Here is a 23048-nt window from a genome sequence, read left to right as displayed (position 1 = left end):
TTTGATCTTATGACATGATGCTTCCTCTTCTTTTTTCAAGGACAAGGCTAATGCACCCCTATAATAACAAATAAATGAGTTTAATTCTAAACAATTTTTTCAATACGTTATAAGTATTTCATTTATCTAAATAACATAATGGGGACTTTTCTTTACTTGATAGTGCCACATCATCTACTATCACATTTTGTTCAGCCCCAACCTCAATATGCTCAACACTGACATCACGCTCGACTTCGTCAATGTGACGTTTTGCATACTAAAAAAATCACATAAAGGTTACACCAATTGCAATTTAAAATGTTATTAATATTACATAATTAAAATTTAATAGAAATTGAATATGTACCTCTATCACTGTGATGCACATTAGGGCCTTCATCATGTGTAGGATCTATGTCAAGAGTAGAAGGTTGTAGCGAAATGTCATGGGCTTTGTTATCATTATTCAAAATTAACAACAAATACATTATTTCTCATGAAGTTCTCAATTTGAGTTATTATTCGTTAGGCCTATTTACCTATGTCTGGACCGATGCACCAGAATCTTCTAGATCTCTTTGGCCACTATAATTTGTGTGGTGGCAGGAAACCACTACTTTATAGCCTTGCTTGAAGCCAATTTGTTTGTCCTCTTCTATGGGTGATATATTAAATTCAAAGCCCTGCATTTTTTTTCATAATATCGTCAATATTGAATGTATTGCTTATTTTTAATTTTATACAAAAAAACTGATACAAAATTTTATTTACTACTACTAATAATTCATGCATGAAGTTTCATGTATCCACCAAAGCCAAGATGGTGTTGTCCATCCTTGTCTTTTCTAGCGTGTGTAGCCTTTGATGTGTCCTGCAACCTATATATATATATATATATATACTTTGAAATATGTTAGATTATATAAATATAAAGATCCCTAATTTGTGCATAATTACATTAATGCTACCACATACCTATTTTTGTTGGGTGGTGGTTTAATTCCTTTATCTTTAAGTCTTATCTCTTTGCATCTTCAATGATTTCATTCCACTCCATCTGTGGAACCATAGGAGGATGCTCATACTTTGGGTTGACCTTTAGAGCCCTTATGTATTGGTCTCTCACTATTTTTAGATGTTTGCAATCTTTTTGAACCATTTGGGCTCTATTAAAAATATTTTGACCAAAGAGATCCTCTAGAGATTTTATGAGTTGATCTTTTGATTGAGGCCAATGCTCATTCCACCTTTTTATAGAAAACAAAATTGTTAGATAAATAAATTAGTTCAAGCTATGTACCTTGAATATAATAAAACAAATGGTTGAATGGAAAAATATTCTACCAATTATATGAAGCTACGTACCTTTAATGTAATGTGGGCCCAAATATCTTCAATATTAAATCATAAAATTTTAATAAAAATAAATTATTTTCCTGCAAAATCATCATGGGATCATTAGTAAAAAATGTGTTATGAATAAGTAAGCTACAATTATACTCCTAATAATTACAATTTTTAATACCGAAAAGCTTAGGCAATTTTAAGAGAATCATATCTTTCTTGACCATCAACAACGATTCCTCCAATGGTCTAGTAGAAGTAACACATGTTGCTTGGGTAAGGATGGTAAATTATCACCAGTATTGTTATTTATTCTATAATTATGAGAAGGTGTACCTATCAAAGCACAAAGTTAATCAATGACATACTATGATCAAATGAACAAGAAAGTACAAATTAAATCATATTTAATACATAACAAAATATAGAAAACAAGGATTTACCAGCTCTAGTTACAGTAGGTGTGGATGTTTGCATGCTTCTTGTTGGTGATCCTGTAGTCAGCAATCTCAAAGTGTTGGTCGGCCTCGTCGAAGGAGGCGTATGCACATAATCGAGACCTGAAAAATAATAATATATACAATGTATTTTCTTTTTAAAATATAGATTGCAAAAACATGACAATGGTTATATACTTCAACTTTCTTATAAAACTATCAATAATAATCATGAAGAAAGTAATGGTCCGTTTTTTACTATTAATGGAATATAATAGAGAAACATGATATACGGTGATTTTGATGATGTCCCTTCTGATGGTTGAAAATTGAAATCACATACCTGTAGGAACTGCACTAGTACCCTCATTAGGTCCAACAACTCGGTAAGGTCTCAAAAAATTATGTAAGAACACATACATATTTTGGTTCATGAACCATAAATTAGTACAAAACATAAAGCTTTATTAAAGTATTGTACTAGCTAAAGATTCATTGTAGCTTACTTCAGGACAACTTGCTCTCTGACACAATTCATTCCTCATCACCCCTTTCTCTTCAGTTGGATTTGAATCCATCACAAATACACGAATTTATAGATTGATGCTTTTAGGCTCTTTTATACATGCTTAGAGGGTCAGTGGTGTATGCGATGTCATTATCACATAATATTGTGGCCGCCATATCAACAACTAATTATTCTTGTGTAATTGGATCTTTCCCTTTACCTAAGCATCACATTGTGAAAAAAACATTAGTAAAATGATCAAAACAAGTCAAAAGCCTTAAGGAAAATAACATAATAATATGATATTTTATAAAATTACAATTACAACATTTTTTGTACAAAAGGTTTACCTTCGCTAAAGAACAAGTGGGAGCAACATCCTTGGCTCTGTCATCTGATGGGTCCATGTCACCCTGTGACAAAGAATATATATAAGAATGTTGACATAATGAAAGAAATAGTCAACTTAGCAAAAAAACTTATTAATAAAATGGTATATTGTATATTGGAGTTATTAATTGGAAGTAATTAGTTTGAATATTACATATATAGTACTTACAAGTCCCATGACAGTAACTTTCTTTGTATCTATGCGATTCAAATTGTAATCTATTAGCAACTCTTCCCCTACACTTATTGATTTTATTGTACATATAAAAACATCATTTCCCTCACATGCCTCAAAAATGCAATTGAGTCACTTATTAGTTGACCCAAGATGCATACTATTTATAAAACTTGCAATGTTCCCTATTGCTTTTGGTATTCCATTAATGTACACAACAAGTCTTTTACTTTGATCATTTTCTTTCCATTGTAGATAATTCTTTGATAGTGCATACCTACGCATACCTTTTTTTATATTGAACTATCTGCATCCAATTATTGTAATTATAATAAGGTCCTACATATTCTATCAATTCAACAACTTAGTTATAACTGACCTTTATGCCATCTATGGAAAATAGGCCCAGGCTATGCGATACATCCTCTTGTTAACATAAAAATCAGTGTTAATTGGAGGTAATTCCTTAAGTACCCATTCTTTTTGAAGATGTGTGTACCTCAAGGGGACCTTGATGTCACCTTTTGTCTTATCGTTGTAAGAACATGACCCCCTTGAGAAAGAAAAGATTGCATACGTTTATTGATTTTTCTTCTAATCTTTTGACCTTTAGTTCATCTCTCTTTCTTAGACCTACTACATCTCTCACTATTCTCTTTTATTCTCGCATTTCCCTCACTCAAGGACGACAAATTTGATAGATACCTATTTGTTAATACTTGTAGCCCATCAAATAAAATATATAGTTAAAGAAGCAAAACATTTTTCTATAAAATGAGGCTAATATTGATGAAGTTGGCCTAAAGTTAATGTTGAAGGTAAAGAGAAATCAAGCATGCAATAAACTTATACCTCTCGATACATGTCACTGTGTAGGATCCTCATCAAAGGGGTATAGTTTCTTGCATATGTAAATCATTTATTTTAAGTTAGTTACAAGTTACATGATACTTATGCTACAAATTACATAGACCATAACATGAACAATATGCATACATCATAATCATTGTATATTTTTTAATTTGTTACCTCTACAAAAAATATATTACAAGTAATCAATGCCAAGAATGAGCATTGTAACACATATTTGCAACATGTGTATCATAAGTCACCAATGTCATTTTTGATTAAGTAAAACAAGTTTTATAGGGAACCTGAAACCCAAAAGTTTTATATAGTAACAAAAATATAAATAAAAAGTAAAGTCCAGCTAGTATGCATCTGCTTATAAAAAGCCAAAACCAAAAGATAGGCCTGTGGCCAAGAAGTAAAAATCGGTAACTCTAGATAAGGGCATAACAAAAAAGAGAACTAAACCTATTAGTTCTCCCTATCTAGAACCTGCAAAGTCTTTGCAGCTTCATTGGCCTTTCGGTTGTCTGCACCCGCTTGATCTTGGTTCTGATCATCTGTCGGTCCCCTAGTCTGTTTCTTTTCTTCCTCAGTTTTCCCACTATCCATACTATCTTTATCTTCTTTTTCCTTGCTAAAGCCAGCTTCCTTAAGAGAATCACCCAAACTATTGTTGTTTTCATTCAGGGTGTTCAAAGTTGTAATCACCTAGTTAGCCAGATTTTGATTAGAAGTCTCCATCCTTAGAACTCTTTTTTCAACCATTGAGATATGGTCCTCCTAGTCAACATGGTGTCCCTGGTCACTGCTTCTCATGTGGTCATCCTTCTAGTTCACTTTCTCCTTGAGTTCTTCTATCTCATGAAATAGCCATTTGATAGAGCGAAAATGATCTATCATGTTATTTTTAATGTTTTTGAGCAGGTTGAGCCCATATTCTCTCGCATTGTCAGAGATTGCAACAAGAGCCGGGTCAAGAAGTTCATCAAAATAGACTTTAACATCTTTTTCCTCCATCACCTAGGGGTTCATTGTCTCTGTAACTATCCCCATCTTCGTCATTTTAGAGTTAAATTTCTCCATGATCCCCTCCTGTCTTTCAAAACCACCTCCCCACTATCTTCTACCAAAGAAATTATCTTCCCTTGCAGTGAAGGAATGGTAGGGACTGGGCTCGAGATCAAAGGAGTTTGGTCTTTTGTTTCTTCTAGTAGCAAAGCCTCATCAACCTTCCTTTTCTTGGGATTCCCCAGTGTAACTGTCATTTCCTCCTCAACCTTCTCACTGTCCTCCCCCTTCACCTCTTCTTTGATTTTGTATCATCTTCTTCAATGCTATGCTCCTCCTCCTCTTTTTCCTTAATCTTTGGGGGGGTTAGGGGTTAAACCCTTAGGGCTTTTTCTACTAGGATCAATGCTAGTAGAGGGTTTCTCCCCTTCCTTAGAATTCTTACCTTTAGAGGGGGAATTTTCCTCATCTTTCAAATTTATGCTTTGAACTTCCTTAGAATCTAAGCTCTCAGTTTCCTTAGAAGCATTTCCAGCTTCACCAAGGGATTTGCACCTAGTCTAAGTCTTTAAATACTCATAAACCAAAAGGAGCAACCCCTCATGAAGGGCAAGATTAGCAGTGGGTTTCTTTTTAAAACCCTCAATGCTCTTGCTCATGGAGGTGAAAAGATAAAAAGGAAAAGAAATCTTTATTCCATGCCTAAAGTGATTTAAAAGCACAAAATGATGAGTCCTGACCCTATCAAATCTAGTATCCAAGGATATATATTCGATAATAATTCTTAAGACATACCTCTAGAGCTTTTTAATGGACTCTATTTCATAGTATGTCTCAGTCTTCACACGTTTCTTCTTTTCATTCTCATCCTTCAAAAAGTCCTTGACTGCATTGGCTAACATTTTCTTGTCTCTAAAGAAATTTATCCCCTCCAAGAGAGCTCCACAACCTGGGCAATCAAAACCACATCAACGTGGTGTGTAACCCCATCGATTTTAACTCGGTCATCCTTCCACAATTTCACCATTGTATTGGTGACCTCATTATCAAAACCATGGAGTTTTTCCATGAATTTTGTAATGCCACCCTTCTCTAGTTTATGCATTACCTTCGGTTTATTTCTCCAGTTATCTACCTCCCTCATCGGCTCCTTCCTACTTCTCTCCCTAACCATTATTTCCTCTGGTTCGCAAAAACTGCACCTACTTCATGTTATCTCACAAAGTTAAGCTTCCTTCTATTTTCGAAACCCAAAAAAGGTTTTACATATGGCGAAAAAAATGGTAGAAGGAAAATCGATCCAAAAAGCATGCCACATGTACTTGATATGATGGAAAAATAATTTTGCATGATTCTCATTTACTCCTTGTTCAATGTGCAATCTTACAAATCTTTCCATAATTATATTTGGATTGTCTTTGTACTTCTCTGGATATGTTCTAGTAGTATTAATTCTTTCATAGTCCTTAGAAAGCTTTCGCTGTTATGCCATATCATCACCATATTTTTTATTACTGCTTCATTTGCAAGCCAATCCGTGCTTGAGATGGCCTCCATATACGCATGGCTTACATGGATCTTTTTAAATTTGCCCAGGTTAGTTTTGATTTCCTCCACCACATTGACAATATTACAAGATGGCAAAGATTGACGAGTTAAACAATTAATAATATTTAATGAATCCCCCTCCAACCAAGGGTTGTCAATCCCAGAAGCCAGGGCCAGTTTAACAATATGAAATATTGCATTAGCCTTAGAAAAATGATTCGACTAAGTCCCAAGTGGATAGGAGAAAGCCGCAACACCACCCCCGTGACTGTTTCCAATGATTCCTCCATAGCCTACTAGACCTAGATTCCCTTTGGCAGCCCCATTAAAGTAGGATTTATGCTAGTCTTTAGGGGGAAGAAGCCACCTAACCTCCTATCTTTTCCTATCGCTATCACTTTTCTTTTCTATGTTATTTCCTCCATCTTCTATGTTACCTCCCTTTCGAGTTGCAAAATTCTCCTTCATTAATCCTTTTAGTTTTTTTGCAATAATAAAAGTAGGGATTCCTTGTCTCTGAAGATACAATTATTTCACTCTTTCCATATTCCCCAACAGAAGTGCGGAAGAGACTAGGAGCCTAACATTTGAGTCTTCATTCCTATGTGCACACTATTCCATTGTCTAAAGAACTCTTGGATATTAGCCAGGTTGCACCAACTGACCCCATAGTCCCTAGTCAAAAGATTCTAGACCTCGGAGGAGAAGGGATAGTAAATAAAGAGGTGGTTAACCATTTTCGAGTCTTACTTACAAAGGCTACACCTGTTAGGGATAATCTGACCTCTCTTTGCCAAGTTTTCCAAGGTAAGTACTTTGCCTTGGAGAAGCAGCTAGAAGAAAATGTTAATTTTTGGAGTAAGACTAGGAATCCAGGCCTTAGCCTAGATGGGTTTCTCCAATCTGTCCCACATTGAGAAGTAACCTGAAGCAATAGAGTATTGCCCATTTGAGTTATCTCCCCAAATGACCTCATCCCTCTTGTTGTTAAGGATCATTGCATTCAGGGTAATCATCAAAGGTTTAAGATCCTATGAGACTAAGGACAGGTCTTGCTAACCATGACCAACTCTGTAGCTGCTAACTTTTAGACCAAATCTTCTTATGCATATTTATGTCCATATCCCATAATTGGGGTGGTCAATAAGAGGTCCCTGGCAAAGCCAATTGTCTTGCCAGAAAAAAATGTTTTCACCACTACCTACTTTCCATTTTGCCTTTAAAATCCCATTCCATATGTAAGATCCTTGAGGAATCTCAGCCTCACTAAGCAAAAAATTGAGGGATTGCCTTCTCAGATATTTCTCCACTATTATGTCCCTCCATTCACTTGAGTTCTGAAAAATGTGCCATACTTTCTTGGTCAATAGGGAATCATTGAGATGTCTAATTTTTCTAATGCCAAGACCACCATAGCATTTAGGGAGACAAACATGATCCCAAGCAACAAGATGATATCTCTTATTATCTTTAACACCTATCCATAAGAAGTCTCTTTGAATCTTCTCCATTCTATCAGCATACTTGACCAGAATCCCAAAGAGGCTAAGCACATAAGTAGGAAGATTTTGAAGAGTAGATCTCACCAAAGTACATTTGCCTGCTTGACCAAGGGTGGTTCCTTTCCAACTAGCTAACTTCTTATTGAATCTATCAATGATGATATTCCAGAAGGATTCTAGAGGTTTGGACCCTAGAGGCAAACCAAGATAGTTTGTAGGAAGAGACCCAACACCACATCCCAAAATATGAGAATTTTCCTTTGTCTCTCCAAAGGTGCGTTGATAAAGTAGACCGAGCTTTTCTCCCAATTAATAGCTTGGCTTGAACCACTCGTGTATGAATTGAGAAAACCTTTAAGCACTCTAGCCTCCTGAATTGAGGCATCTCCACCCAGGATAGTATCATCCACAAATTGCTAATGAGTGAAAGAGGTATACTCAGAAGAAGGCTTGAGGCCATGCAAGCTCCCTTCTTGTCTTTTCCTTAGAATAAGCCTCCCCAAACACTTCACCAAAATGATGAAAAGAATAGGGGATAAAGGGTCACCCTATCTCAGTCCTCTTGAAGGAAAAAAGAAATTTGAAGGGGAACCATTGACCATAATAGACAAAGAGGGGGTTGAGACAAGCTGAAGGATAAGTTTACAAACCCGGGCATCAAAGTCAAAAGCTTGAAGGATAGCCAACAATAAATTCTAGTCCACCCTATCATAAGCTTTAAATAAGTCCAATTTAAGCATAAATCCTTCTCTCTTCCCAACTTCCAAAGAGTGAATCACCTCATGGACCGTAATAATAGAGTCAAGAATCTATCTCCTTGGGACAAAACTAATTTGCTACGGGGAGATAATCAAATGAAGGACACTGAGAAGCCTAGTAGTCAAAACTTTCAAGATAATTTTATAAAAAGAGTTGCAAAGGTTGATGGGTCTAAAATTATCCATTGAGTCAGCCCTTGGGACTTTCAAAATAAGCACCAGAAAAGTAGCATTGAGATCTTTCAAGAGGTTCTAGCTCCAAAAAATTCTTGCACTACCTTCACAACATCCCTTTTGACCACCTCCCAATATATCTAGAGAAAGAAAGTCAAAAAACCATCTGGGCCAGGAGCTTTATCACCAGGAAGGGAAGAAAGGGCTTGATAAATTTCTTGCTGAGAAGGAATAGCCTTCAACATGGAATTATGGCAATCCCGCAACAACGAGGGAATAACATTTAAGGTATTCTCTTGATCTGTCACAGAGAGAGACTGATCCTTTGAAAGAAGAGAGGAGAAGAAATGCATAGCTTCATCTACTATCTCATTATCTTTAGTAAACATAGTCTGCCCCCTTTTGATGCTTGAAATCCTATTATGAGCCCGATGCTTTAGGGTGGATAAATGGAAAAACTTGGTATTATAGTCTCCCTCTTTGAGCCAATTAACTCTGGATCTTTGCTTCCAAAAGTGTTCCTCCCTACTTATGATATTATGCAGATTAGTTAGAATAGACCTTTCTTCTATCCTATTGAGGTCATTATATCCCTCCAACTAAATATCTTCCTAGACAATGTGGAGCTGATCTAGCCTCTCATCCTTCACTTGGAAAATATGCCCAAATTCTGACTTATTCCAAACTTTAATGTTCCTTTTCACATTCTTCAATTTTTGGGCAATCTTAAACATTGCACTACCTTCCACCTCAATGTTCCACCAAGAAGAAATCTTGGCTTCTAGATCCGGATGGGAAATCCACATCTTCTCAAAATGAAAAGGAAAATTTTCTTTGACCATCAAGGGGCTTAAAGAAAGCAAAATGAGGGAGTGATCTGACCCAAATCTAGGGAGAAGGGAAAGTCTGCAATATTAGGCTTACGTCCAATCAGGGGAGATTAGGGCTTTGTTGAGTCAGACCTAGATACAATCCCTACCCACTCTTCTATTAGACCAAGTGAAACTACCCCCTGAAAGATCAACATCCATGAAAGCCAAATTGTTTATAAAATTTAAGAGGTCTAATTTACTTTCCTGATCAGGGGCTAGCCCTCCAACTTTTTCATCATTTGTAAGGGGGGAAGTTGAAATATCCCATGATAACCCCCTTTTTTATGTTGTAATTTCGAATAACATCAATGATTTTGGTATTGGGAGCATACAGATTTAAAATAAACCAAGAATCACCACTATGAACATGGGAGACCTTACAAGGGAGGGCATTACCTTCGTTATAAACAAAAGAAATCTGAAATACCTTGTTGTTGTAGATCATCAGCACCCCCCCTACAGCTCCCTCTGAATCTATAGCCTCACTACTCATGTTTCTGTTAGATTATGGTAACTGATCAGGAAAGTACTGTACATACTTCATAAATAGTGGGGCAAATATTTTTTTTTGGGGCTATGGCCGACATGGTGGCCGACATATGGCCGACATGTTATAACCCTAAAGTAGTTTAATACTTGTATAAAAGGGCTCAGGGTTGGGTATTTTTCATTATGTTGTGATGCGAAATTGGTTCTTGCGGCGGTATTGAGCTGTAAGGGATTACGGATTGTAATCAGGTTGTAATCACTGGATTGTAATAAGATCGGACTTGCTGTTTGGTGGGCATAGCCCAGGGATTGGGTGAACCACGTTAAATATTGGTGCCTTGTGTTCATTTCTGTGTGATCTATTATTTTTTAAGTTATTGGTTATATTTGCATGTAGTTTTTATTTCTGTCCGTGGTTTATCCTAACAAGTGGTATCAGAGCAAGGTTGTCTTTCAATTATCCTCTGCAGGAAATTCTCACGGTTAAGTAGGAGTCTCACGGTTGAGTGGGAGCGATGGAAGATGAGGGTAAGCTGAGGGTTGATAGGTTTAATGGGCAGAACTTCCAGTTATGGAAGATGCAAATGGAAGACTATCTATATCAGAAGGATTTATGGAAGCCGTTGGAAGGCAAAGCCAAGAATCAGGGAACTATGTTAGAGGCTGAATGGGATCTTTTGGATAGAAAGGCACTTGGAAGCATTCGGTTATGCTTGCCACCATCAGTGGCATTTAATATTACAAAAGCAAAGACGACAGAAGATTTGATGAAAACCCTAGCGACACTGTATGAAAAGCCCTCCGCTTCAAACAAGGTATTTCTCATGAAGCATTTATTTAATATGAAAATGGCAGAAGTTGGATCTGTTGCAGATCATTTAAATGAGTTTAATACTATTACTAGTTAGTTATCTTCTGTGGGTATCAATTTTGATGAAGAAATTAGGGCTCTCTTGATTTTGTGTTCTTTGCCTGAAAGCTGGAATGGCTTGGTAATGGTGGTGAGTAATTCTATTCCTGGATCTAGTACCCTAAAATATGATGATGTGATCGGTGTTATTTTAAGTGAGGAAACTCGTAGAAAATTCTCAGGTGGATCTACATCAGGAAGTGCTTTGAATGCACAAAGTAGGGGCAAAACAACTGAGAGAGGAAATAACTCTAGAAATCATGGGAAATCAAGAGGAAAGTCAAAGGGGAGGAGGTCTCAATCGAGAGGACCAAATGATTGCTGGTACTATGGGAAACCAGGTCACAAAAAGAAAGATTGCTGGAATCGAAAGAAAAATGAAGGAGATAAATCAGATGGAGACAAGGAGGCAAATGTGGTAAGTAACAAATCTGAAGAGGATGCTTTGCTTTTGTCTTTAGAGAGTGTTGATGATTCATGGGTTTTAGATTCTGGTGCTTCATTTCATGGTACACCTCATAGAGGTTATTTCATTGATTATGTCCAAGGGGATTTTGGGCTTTTTTATTTGGGGGATAATGAACCCTGTCAAATTGTTGGAAAAGGGAAAAATTAAGATTAAGTTGCAAAATGGGAATCATTGGCTACTACATGAGGTAAGACATGTTCCAAAACTAAGTAGGAATTTAATTTCAGTAGGGCAACTCGGTGATGAGGGTTGTGTAGTTACTTTTAATGATAAAAAATGGAAGGTTTCAAAAGGTTCCCTTGTAGTAGCAAAAGGTGTGAAAATAGGCACCTTATATCTTTGTATAGGTCATATTGTTCCTTCTACTTTAATTGTTTCAGAGAAAAATGAATGTTCAGGAACAATTGTTGCAGTTGAGCAGGGAGAACAAATAGCTGCCGTAGATTCTGATACAGCGCTGTGGGACAATAGACTTGGGCACATGAGTGAGAAAGGTATGAAAGTACTTCATTCAAAGAAAGTTTTACCAGGTCTGAAATGTGTGAATATGGATTTCTGTGAAAGTTGTGTGTATGGAAAACAAAAGAGAGTGAGTTTTGTAAAGACAAGGAAGGAAAACAAAAAGGAGAAATTAGAGCTTGTGCATACAGATGTATGGGGACCAACTTAGGTATATTCCCTTGGTGGCTCTCATTATTATGTTACATTTATTGATGACACAACTAGAAAAGTATGGGTTTATTTCCTTAGACAGAAATATGATGTATTTCAAGCTTTTAAGAAATGGAAATGCTTGGTTGAAAATGAGACTGGTAAGAAATTAAAATATCTCAGATCTGATAATGGTGATGAGTATTGCAGTCATGAATTTGAAGATTATTGCTCCACTAATGGTATTCATAGACAGAAAACTATTCCAAGGACTCCACAGGAAAATGGAGTGGCTGAACGCATGAACAGGACTATAATGGAGCGTGCAAGGAGCATGAGGTTGCATGTTGGGTTGCCCTTACACATGTGGGTGGAGGCTATCAATACTATAGTATATTTGATTAATAGAGGTCCCTCTACTCCTTTGGGCTGTGGTATTCTAGAGGAAGCATGGACTGGTAAGAAGATGAGTTATTCTTTTCTCAAGACCTTCGGTTGTGAAGCTTTTGCTCATATAGACTCTGAAAATAGAACCAAGCTAGAAGCTAAATCAAAGAAATGTGTCTTTGTTGGATATGACATTAATGACTTTGGTTATAGGCTTTGGGATTTTGAAAATCTTAAAATTGTTAGAAGTCGGGATGTCATATTCAATGAGAAAGTGTTGTACAAATATCTGTTGCAGCAACATGAGAAGAAAGAAGATGATTATGTAGTGCTGGATGATACTCCAAAAGCTGATGTTCCAGCCATTCCTCATGATGTGCAACAACTGCAACAACAAATACCACACACACCAGTGAATGTTAGATGGTCAATAAGGCAAATCAGACCTCCACAAAGGTTTTCTCCCTCTTTGTATTCTATTTTACTTACTGATGCTGGTGAACCGAAAAGTTATGATGAAGCTGTGCAGGTGGATACTAAGATTCAGTGGGAGTCTGCAATGAAAGATGAAATGGACTCTTTGCTGAAAAATAAGACATGGGATTTGTGCAAGTTGCCTGTAGGTAAAAAGGCTTTACAGAATAAGTGGGTTTACAGGTTGAAAGAAGAGGAAGGAGGTAAGAAAAGATTTAAGGCCAGGTTAGTTGTAAAAGGATTTACACAGAAAAAGGGAATTGATTTTGATGAGATATTGTATCCTATTGTTAAAATGACTTCTATTCGTACTATTTTAAGTCTTGTGGCTACTGAAGATTTGCATTTAGAGTAGATGGATGTTAAAACAACCTTTCTTCATGGTGATTTGGATGAAGAAATATATATGGCTCAGCCACAGGGTTTTGAGGTCAAAGGTAAGGAGAACTTAGTGTGGAAATTGAAGAAAAGTTTATATGGCTTGAAGCAAGCACCTCGGCAATGGTATCTGAAATTTGACAGTTTTATGCATGAGCATGGATATAACAGGTGTCATTCAGATTACTATGTTTATTTTAAGAGGTTGGATGATGATAGCTACATTATTTTATGTTTATATGTTGATGATATGCTTGTAGCTGGGTCTAACATGGATCATATTAAGGGGCTGAAACGCCAGTTAGCACATGCATTTGCTATGAAGGATTTGGGGGCAGCAAAACAAATCCTTGGTATGAAGATTTGCAGAGATAGGAAGAACAAAACATTAACGCTATCTCAAGTTGATTATGTTGAGAAGGTGTTGCAACGCTTCTCTATGGAGAATGCTAAAGTTGTCAACACACCTTTACCCAGTCATTTGAAATTGACTAAGAAAATGTGTCCCAAGACACAGGAAGAGGAGGATAAGATGTCCAAGGTACCCTATGCTTCAGCTGTAGGAAGCTTGATGTATACTATGGTATGCACTAGGCCAGATATTGCACATGCAGTGGGAGTCGTTAGCAGGTATATGAGTCATCCAGGATTTGAGCATTGGAATGCTGTCAAGTGGATCCTCAGATATTTGAGAGGAACATCCAATAGGTGTTTACACTTTAGGGGCTCTACTACTGATTTACAGGGCTACGTTGACTCAGATTTGGCTGGGGATATTGATACTAGGCGGAGTACTACAGGTTATGTCTTTACTGTTGGTGGGGCAGCCGTGAGCTGGGTTTCTAGGTTACAGAAGATTAATGCTCTATCCACTACAGAGGTAGAGTATGTTGCTACTATAGAGGCAACCAAGGAGATGATATGGCTTCAATTCCTCTTGCAAGAATTGGGACATCCTCAGAAGGATAATTATTTGTTCACAGATAGTCAAAGTGCCATTCATCTTGCTAAGAATTCAGCTCTACATTCTAAGACCAAACACATACAGTTGTGGTACCATTTCATTCGGTCAGTTTTGGAGGATGGACAGTTAAAGCTGGAGAAGATACATACCAATGACAATCCAACAGATATGTTGACAAAGGTTGTAACAAGGGAGAAGTTGAACTCCTCTTCAGCTTCGGTTGGTCTTTTAAACTGAACATGAATAAAAGAACAGTAGAGTCCAAGGTGGTTTGATCTAGTGGGAGCCCCATGCTGTAGTGGTATTGCTACAGGATCAGTCTCCAAGTGGGAGATTTTTGTTTAGTGTGGAGCCTGATCAGTCCCCAAGTGGGAGATTGTTAGATTATGGTGACTGATCAGGAAAGTACTGTACATACTTCATAAATAGTGGGGCAAATTTTTTTTTTTTGGGTCGTGGCCGACATGGTGGCCGACATATGGCTGACATGTTATAACCCTAAAGCGGTTTAATACTTGTATAAAAGGGCTTAGGGTTGGGTATTTTTCATTATATTGTGATGCAAAATTGGTTCTTGCGACGGTATTGAGCTGTAAGGGATTATGGATTGTAATCAGGTTGTAATCACTGGATTGTAATAAGATCGGACTTGCTGTTTGGTGGACGTAGCCCAGGGATTGGGTGAACCACGTTAAATATTGGTGCCTTGTGTTCATTTCTATGTGATCTATTATTTTTTTAGTTATTGGTTATATTTGCATGTAGTTTTTATTTCTGTCCGTGGTTTATCCTAACAGTTTCTACTAAAAGACAACTTACCAACCACATCTTTCTGCATTTTAGTTTCTTGGATTAGTAAAAAATTAGGTCTTTAGTCTCTGAGCATATTCCTAACTATCTCCTGCTTGTGGGTGCCATTTAGGCCCCTTATGTTTCAAGATATGATTTTCATTTTTTTTTACTAGAGTATTCCTTGATGGTTCTCTGGCTCCCATCTGCCAAGTTCTTTTTGGTCTCATCCTATAATGTCTAATTTAGGCTTCTCCTTCCTAGAGTTTTGATCTTTACCCCAACATCAACCTTCACTTTGCTTCTAGTCGCCGTTGGAGACAGAGGGGGATGGTCTCGATTTTGGTTCTTCTTCTTTTTGACCACACTCCAGTTACCCTTACCATCTTGAGAACAACTATTAATTCATTCCTCCCATATTGAAAACTATTTTGGGGAAGACTTGGTGATAAGTTCTAAAAGCTTCATCCCTACATCTTTGGAGACAGCTGGATTCACTGTGGGATCAGAAAGTGGAGCCTGATCATTACCAACTTGACTAATTCCCTTATCTATGAGTCCATCACTTAGACTAAGATTTTCCATCCTTGGGGGGCCACCAACATTCAGGATTCCCAAATCAGTATTCAATGAATTCTCCATTTGGGGAGCCTCCAACTTCCTAACATCCTACTCTTCGTCAGTCAAGGAATTTTCTATCCCTACTATGGCTTTAGTGGCTTGTCCCTCAACATCAGTTACCTTAGATTCTATATCTCTATCCTTTCTCTAGTCTCCTTCCTGGCTAGAGTCATTCCTCTTATCCTTATCAGAGACTATAGGTTTAGAGACTATAGGTCCTTTATCACCTTGAGTGACTTGCTCTCCTTCCTATCAAAGGGCATTTTTCGAATCCACGCTGCCATGCTGGTTCTTAGTAGGCTTCGAAGCTTTTTGTTTCCAGATCATTTTCTTCCCCTTAATAGTAGTACCAGTTGGCTTGCTTTTTTTCTTTTCTACCCTAGGACATTGATTTTCCTTGTGCCTTGATTTTAAACAAAGGAAACATGCAAATGACACCGTCTCATAAATTAGTTTCTGAACATGCACACCCAGTTTGGAATGAAACACCATAGTTTCTAGCATATCAATACCTTCCCTTACCCCAATGCAAACACGAGCATAAGTGAGGCATCTTTTAGAGGTAGTGATCGGATCTATGGAAAGAAGCTCCTCAAAAGAGTTGGCTATCCCCACAAAGACATCCTCATTCCAAAATTCTAGAGGTAGCTTGGGTAGCCTTACCCAGACAGGGGTTTGCACATAGAATGAGTCGTTCAAATTCAAATTTGATCACCACTTCTAGAGAACCAGGTATGATCACCACTTTGGCAACCCCTCACTTAAAATGTTAGAAAGATCTTCCATACATGTGAAATCGAAGGACAGAAATCCCTTGGCCATGGCCATGACAGAAACTTGACCTTTGATGGTCCATTTCTTCTTGATAAATGATCTCACCACATCAATATTAGGCCTTGGCCCTAAGAATTTACCAACCAGGGTGGAAGCCATGGATTTAATACTATGATCCACGACCTCGTCCGAAATGACAATGGCACAAGAACCTTTCTCTGTCTTAGGAAGAATCTTAATAGGTGGGAAAGAAGACTTACTTGTAGGCTTGATCCCAAAAAGAGATGACCATTTAGGACGGCCTAGTAGACCCACTTTGGTACCTAGAGGAATCTTGACTACCACCTTGGGGGGAGCATCTGGGTCCCCATCATCTTTCTCCAACTAATCACTTGTATCGAAAGATCCCTAACCGACCTCCTTCTGCGACCCGTGCTCCAGTCTAGGGATCTGATTCTGATAGTCTAGTGGAATCCTACCCTTCTTAGGATTCAAATTTTGAAAATCAGTCTTCCCTCCCTTTCCAATGCTCGCAATCCACAAGAACTTTTTTTTTTCTAGGTGCCCTTCTTTTATTCTTAAGTCACCAATATTGTTACCATTCATCATGATCATATATAACTTTCTTGACACTCATGTTGTCAAAGTTGTGTGGGAGAGATAGAGGTAGAACGTACTACAATGATCTTTTCAATATATAAGAAAATAATATAATGAAAAGTACATGATGTTTTAAAAATTTATTGTAAGTAGAGAAGAACATGAATTACCTTGACGAAGGTATGCCAATCATATATTTTCAACCCTGACCCAAAATCACCTTTCTTTGATATGAGATTGCTTATGTTTGCAAATTGTGGGAAATTTAGTTTTTTTTCTTCAAATATAGCATTAGTTTGTTGCTGTGTTAATAACCAAGGAATGACACTCGTATTAATTTGGTTTCCATTTCTATTTGATTCAATAAAAAACTTCAATGCATGATTGGATTCAAGAATGTTATTACAAATTTTGACCAAATTTTATTTGTCACACCTTCCATCCAATATTTTCCATTGATTCTATGTTACATTATTTCCAATATGCATAACATCAAACAAATGCATGATTGGGAGGTGCTCGTAGTACAACAACCTACTAAATTGTCTAGGATAGCTTTTTAGTCCTCTTGGAAGTTGCTCATCAATGCCTTGAAGACCTTTATGAACATCAATTACTTCATTACTAAACAAAAGACAATATCCAAATTTAAATTTCATACAAAAACCTACATCAGATGGACTGACATTACCTCGATGATTCATTCTATTGTATTCCAAATTCTGTATGTGAGATGTCATTCATTGGGGCTTTGATGTTGTCTCTTCTTTCCCACTAAAAATATTTTTTTTTGGTAATTTGATACTTATAATTTCTGTGGATAAAGTTCCTATGCTCATCAAACACCTACTTTTCTAAACTTTTTGAATGATGAGATTTCATCTTTGGACCACAAATTGAACATGCAAATTTTCCCTTTGTTTGAGGACCTACAAGATCGTGTATAATTGGATGACATGTGTAGAAGATTCATATTTACAATTATCATGTGCAACTTAAACACACAAAAAAAATGTGTTGGCACTATTACATACCAAATATACGTGTTAATGGTTTTACATACCACAAAAATGTGTTAGCCTAGGAGCATCATGTATTGTCCATACAAGCATTGTACGGAATTTAAATTGTATTTCACCTATTGGTCTAGAGATGTCATACATAGTGAACCCATTTCGTAACTCCAACAACTCATCAATAAGGGGCTCAATATATACATTCATATCGTTCACTTGGTACTTACCTAGTTGAATAAATATAAACAAAACATAATTTTTATGGCCATTTTGATATGGTGTGTAAAATTATTGCCAACATGATGTGCTCATTTTTTATAGACATGCAAGGAGGAATTTTATTGTTAATAATAAAATCAAGTTAGATCGAGTAAATAGATCTCATCTCTCCAAATGGATTGACATCGTCTGCTGCGAATGAAAGCTTCATATTACGAGGTTATTCTTTAAATAGTGGCCGCCTATCTTCTATGTCCTTGAATGCAAAACCATCCACAAGCATTCACATAATGTCATCTTGACTTATATTGCATGCATGACAATCTATAAATTGTGCCAAGCTAGTGCACCTAAATAATCATTGCAAACATGGAATAATGGGAATGTACCAAAGAAACTTGTGAGACACCTTTTTTGTTATTTGATATGATTGATATCTACTAATGTGACAATCAAGAAATTATGTTGCAAATTCATGTTTTTTATGATATATAATATGATCATTGGGATATGCATTTATTATTTGATACTCCATTCTAATATCTTTCATAATGGTCGATAATTCTTGATAAGAGCGAGGTAGAATGTTTGATGGTGGTAACAAACACTCACCTATCAACTTATGGAATTTTTTTTGTTAACATAAATAGAATTAATGGTACACTAACATAGAAGATGAAGAAATGAGACTACACCTTAGCATATGTGAGATTGCTATATTGGATATACCATTCATAACCTTGAAGTTCACCAACAACAATACAACGAAGATAAGCATTGTTTAGGAGCCTTGATATACAGGCTTTTATGCCTTTTCAATTACAAATAGATCAAGGTTCTCTTCATCAAAATCACCATTAGATGCACTACTATCATCATCTTCATCATCTTGATCAGTTGCACCAATATCATCTTCAATCTTGTTCTTTGGCACATGATCAGTTGTGCCAATACCAACATCTTTAATTGTGTTATCTACCTTAGGATCATCTCCTTTCATGGGAGCATTACCTTTTGCTTTGATATTCACACCTCCATGTTCCCCTAGTTAGAAATCCATACTCACTAAAGGGAAAAAATTCTTTCCCCCTTCAATGTGATCATGTTGCCTACAATCTCTTTGAGTTGTTGTGATTATAATTTTTTGATTCTTTAAGCCCTTGCATTTTTTGCAAGGACAATAAAATTTTTAATCACATTTTCTTTTGAACTAAGACCACAATCTAGCAATTTTCTCCTTATTTTGTTTTGGGTTCATATTGTTAAGCATAGACTTTCTTCACAAGCAAATGTTTGGGCTATAAAATTATATCAAATATAGGCATACAAGCATTAGTAGTATCTTGTATGTAATAAAAATAAAATAAAAATAATAATATCTCTTCGATAAGGGTGGAAAATAAATAAATTAAATGAGTTATACAATTTAAATATAATAATAATAATAATAATAATAATAATAATAATAAGAAAAGCTTTCATTAAAAAAAGATCATTATAGAGACATAGATCACAAGGGCACAACAAGAGACAAAATATATATTCATTGTTGAATCCTAAATGAATGAATGACTAGAAAATCTAGGTGGGGCATAGTTTATAACTTAATCAATTAAAATTTAATAACTTTTAGTTTCCCCTCCATTCCCCCAACTCAACAAAAGCTTCGATTGTGTAGCCCCCTAGTTTGTCTTTATCATTGGTTTATGTGTATGTAAAGAGGAGAGAGTGAAGAGCCTATGGTCAGAACATGACATCAAATTTGAATGACACTTCAACAATGACCCTTCCTATAAAAATGTTATGTGAAACCTTTCTCATGAGATATTGTATTAAGAGATCTTCATTAGTGGGATGGAACTTGAATCTAGGAGGTAGTTGTGCATCATCCTTATCTTGACTATAACCAAAGTTAAGAGCCTCCATTATTGAAATATCTTCCCATATAGGCTAAGGTAGCCCTACCCAATTTTCCAAATGTACACTTAGCCTTTTGTAAAATTTTATATGTATTATGGGGAGATGTCGCATTGACCTCTTGTATGGGTGTAATGAGAGGTGGGAAAATGGGATGGGATGGGATATGTGGAGAGGCACATATCAAAGATGAAGATGAATCCTATTGCTTGTCTAAAATGGATTCCTTCAGCCCAATGCATACATTTGTAATTAGAAAACCATTGAGAAGGTGGTCTAATTTTGAAAGTTGCTTAATGCATTGAGAAGAAGGTCCAAAGATGTATAAGGATATCATGATCCACTTTAAGGTTTTTTGTTATGTGTTATAACAATGCGACATGTATTTTGTTTTGTCATATCTCTTTTCAAAGATGTGCAATGTATGGAAGTTTTTTTCTATAGGTTCTTGGGAGCATTGTAATATCAAGAATATATATTTATATATTCAAAGGCATTTTTTGATTATTGAAAAAAATTGTGAATGGTATAAGCATGATTATTCCAATGAACAATTTAGCAAAAGATGTTTTGGTGTTTTACTCCATATCTTGGCCCACTGGCATATTTTGGGTTGCTATTGAAGAATGATGAAGGTAGTTGGTAGAAGAACTTGTATCTCAGATTTGGTAGTTTGGTTTTATGCTATATATAAAATAATAATGTGTTGTGGTTGTCAAGAAAATAGAGTACAAATGTACAAGAATATGTAACCAACATGTTTTTTAATGTTATGACTTGATAACATGTGTATGTTGATTAAGTGATAGCATGTTGTGTACATTATATTTTGGTGGTTTACATTATATTTTTGGCCAAATTGAATAATAAGTTTATCTTAAGAATTGACCCAAAGCTTCATCCTTGTTATCAATTGTAATGGGATCATGCTCTAAAGAAAGTACAATATTCCATTGAGTGTTCTTCAATTTATCAAACAACATGTCCTTGATAATGTGCCTAAAGGAAACCATTGTAATAATTGTTCATCGTATAGAAAGTGTAATTCTCATTATGATTTCATTCCAAAATATTATTGTCACATGTTCTCTTTTAACTTTCGCTTATTTACTTACTACATATGATTCAAATGAAATGAATGGATAATGATCTGTAAAAAAGGAAAGTTATTATTTACCAAAGAATATCAAAAAACCCATGGTCATTATGAGTAGCATAAGCATAATTACCAAGGGTAAGAACTCCTAGACTTATGATCCTGCAAAAAAAATAGGAATTTTTCCTAAGGAATTAAATTTGAGAAAAAAATTGTCACTTGTATTACTAAAAACTATATTAGTTGTTGATTTTGTCTAATGATTATCACATAACATTCATAAAATTGATAATAATCACTTAAATTTTGTTCTATATTCCAAAAGACAGTATAACAAACAAGCCCAACTAAAAGAAACTGAGTTATGATAGTTTTGATTAATGTGAGTTCTTCTCTTGAAGCTTGCATCAAAATAATATCTGTTTTGTAGGGCAATAGGTCCATGAGTTCCTTCAAACACGTAATTAACAGAAATCTCAATGGGAAATCTTTACAAATATTCTCTACTAAGGATAACATTTCTTTTAGATCCCAAAAAACTTTGTAGTACGCACGCCTTCAATGAAAGAGCTAGTAGAATGTCATAGGAGTCTAGTACTCCACCAACAAACTTATACGTCTATTCTATTGTTTGTGAAGACTATGGATAAACAAGAAAAATACCTATGTAGACACTAAAACAAAGATTATTAGACACTTGCAATTCTTTGTGCTTAGAATAATTAAACATTTCAAATATACCCAAATAGTTGAAATACAAATAATTGCATAACATTTTTCTAGGACAAGCTTATGGTTTATTATTATCCTGTCTCCCAAGAATAATCTTACTCTCCGTTCACTTTTAATTTTCTCTCATGTTGAGATTCTTTTGAGTAATTATTATTTTTTCCATATTACACAGACATTAAACTCACATAATAGTGGATGATCAACCAATTTTTCCATTACTAAAATATGAAAATTAAAATAAAATGGAACATCAAATGTATGAAAACTACATCATTTTAGAGATCAACTAATAATAACAAATAGTTGTCATACATAGGAAATGATTATAAGTAACAAAAAGAACAAGTATCTTAATAAAGATATGCTTGTTACTCTCACTTGAAGATAAAAATGCTTAGGGTCTTTCAACTTTTCTTAGCAAAAATGAGACTAGAAAACTATGATAGTAATTGTATGCAAAAGTGATGATTTATAGGAAGCATTATCAAATGCACATTCGATGGGTTCATACTGTTTTCCTTTGCTCTTATGCTTCTATTCAATTCGATTGATTGATTTCAGCTAGATATATAAATTGTGCCAAATAATCCTTACCTTGTATAAGAAATGATTGGTTGATGTACCTCTTCAATTAGTTATATCACTAACATAAGCTCTAGGTTGATGGAAGATTGACCCCACAACCCCCAAGAATCACCTGCATGCAAAAAACTATCACAGAAGAGAGAAAAGCAAAAGGCTACGGAGGTTGAAATTGCCAAATCCATAGATGAGACATTCTTGATGAGCAAAAAGAGAAATTTTTATATCAAAAGTGAATTGGTAAATTACAACGAGGGATCAATCCTTATAAAAGGAGATCCAAAATCCTAACAGGTAAAACCTAGGTTGCATCATAATAATTCATATAAGAATTAATTATTAGATGCCTAAATTTTAGCTTTAGTAGACTAGAGTTAATTAGAAAATATCTAATTACTCTACCACCCCCCCTTAAGATAAACTCAGGGAG

The sequence above is a fragment of the Cupressus sempervirens genome, chromosome 3 (genome assembly GCF_028749045.1).
Source record: "Cupressus sempervirens isolate cs-2001-9-10 chromosome 3, ASM2874904v1, whole genome shotgun sequence".
Lineage (NCBI taxonomy): Eukaryota > Viridiplantae > Streptophyta > Pinopsida > Cupressales > Cupressaceae > Cupressus > Cupressus sempervirens.
The sequence above is the reverse complement of the archived record's forward strand: the minus strand, read 5'-3'. Positions refer to the sequence as shown.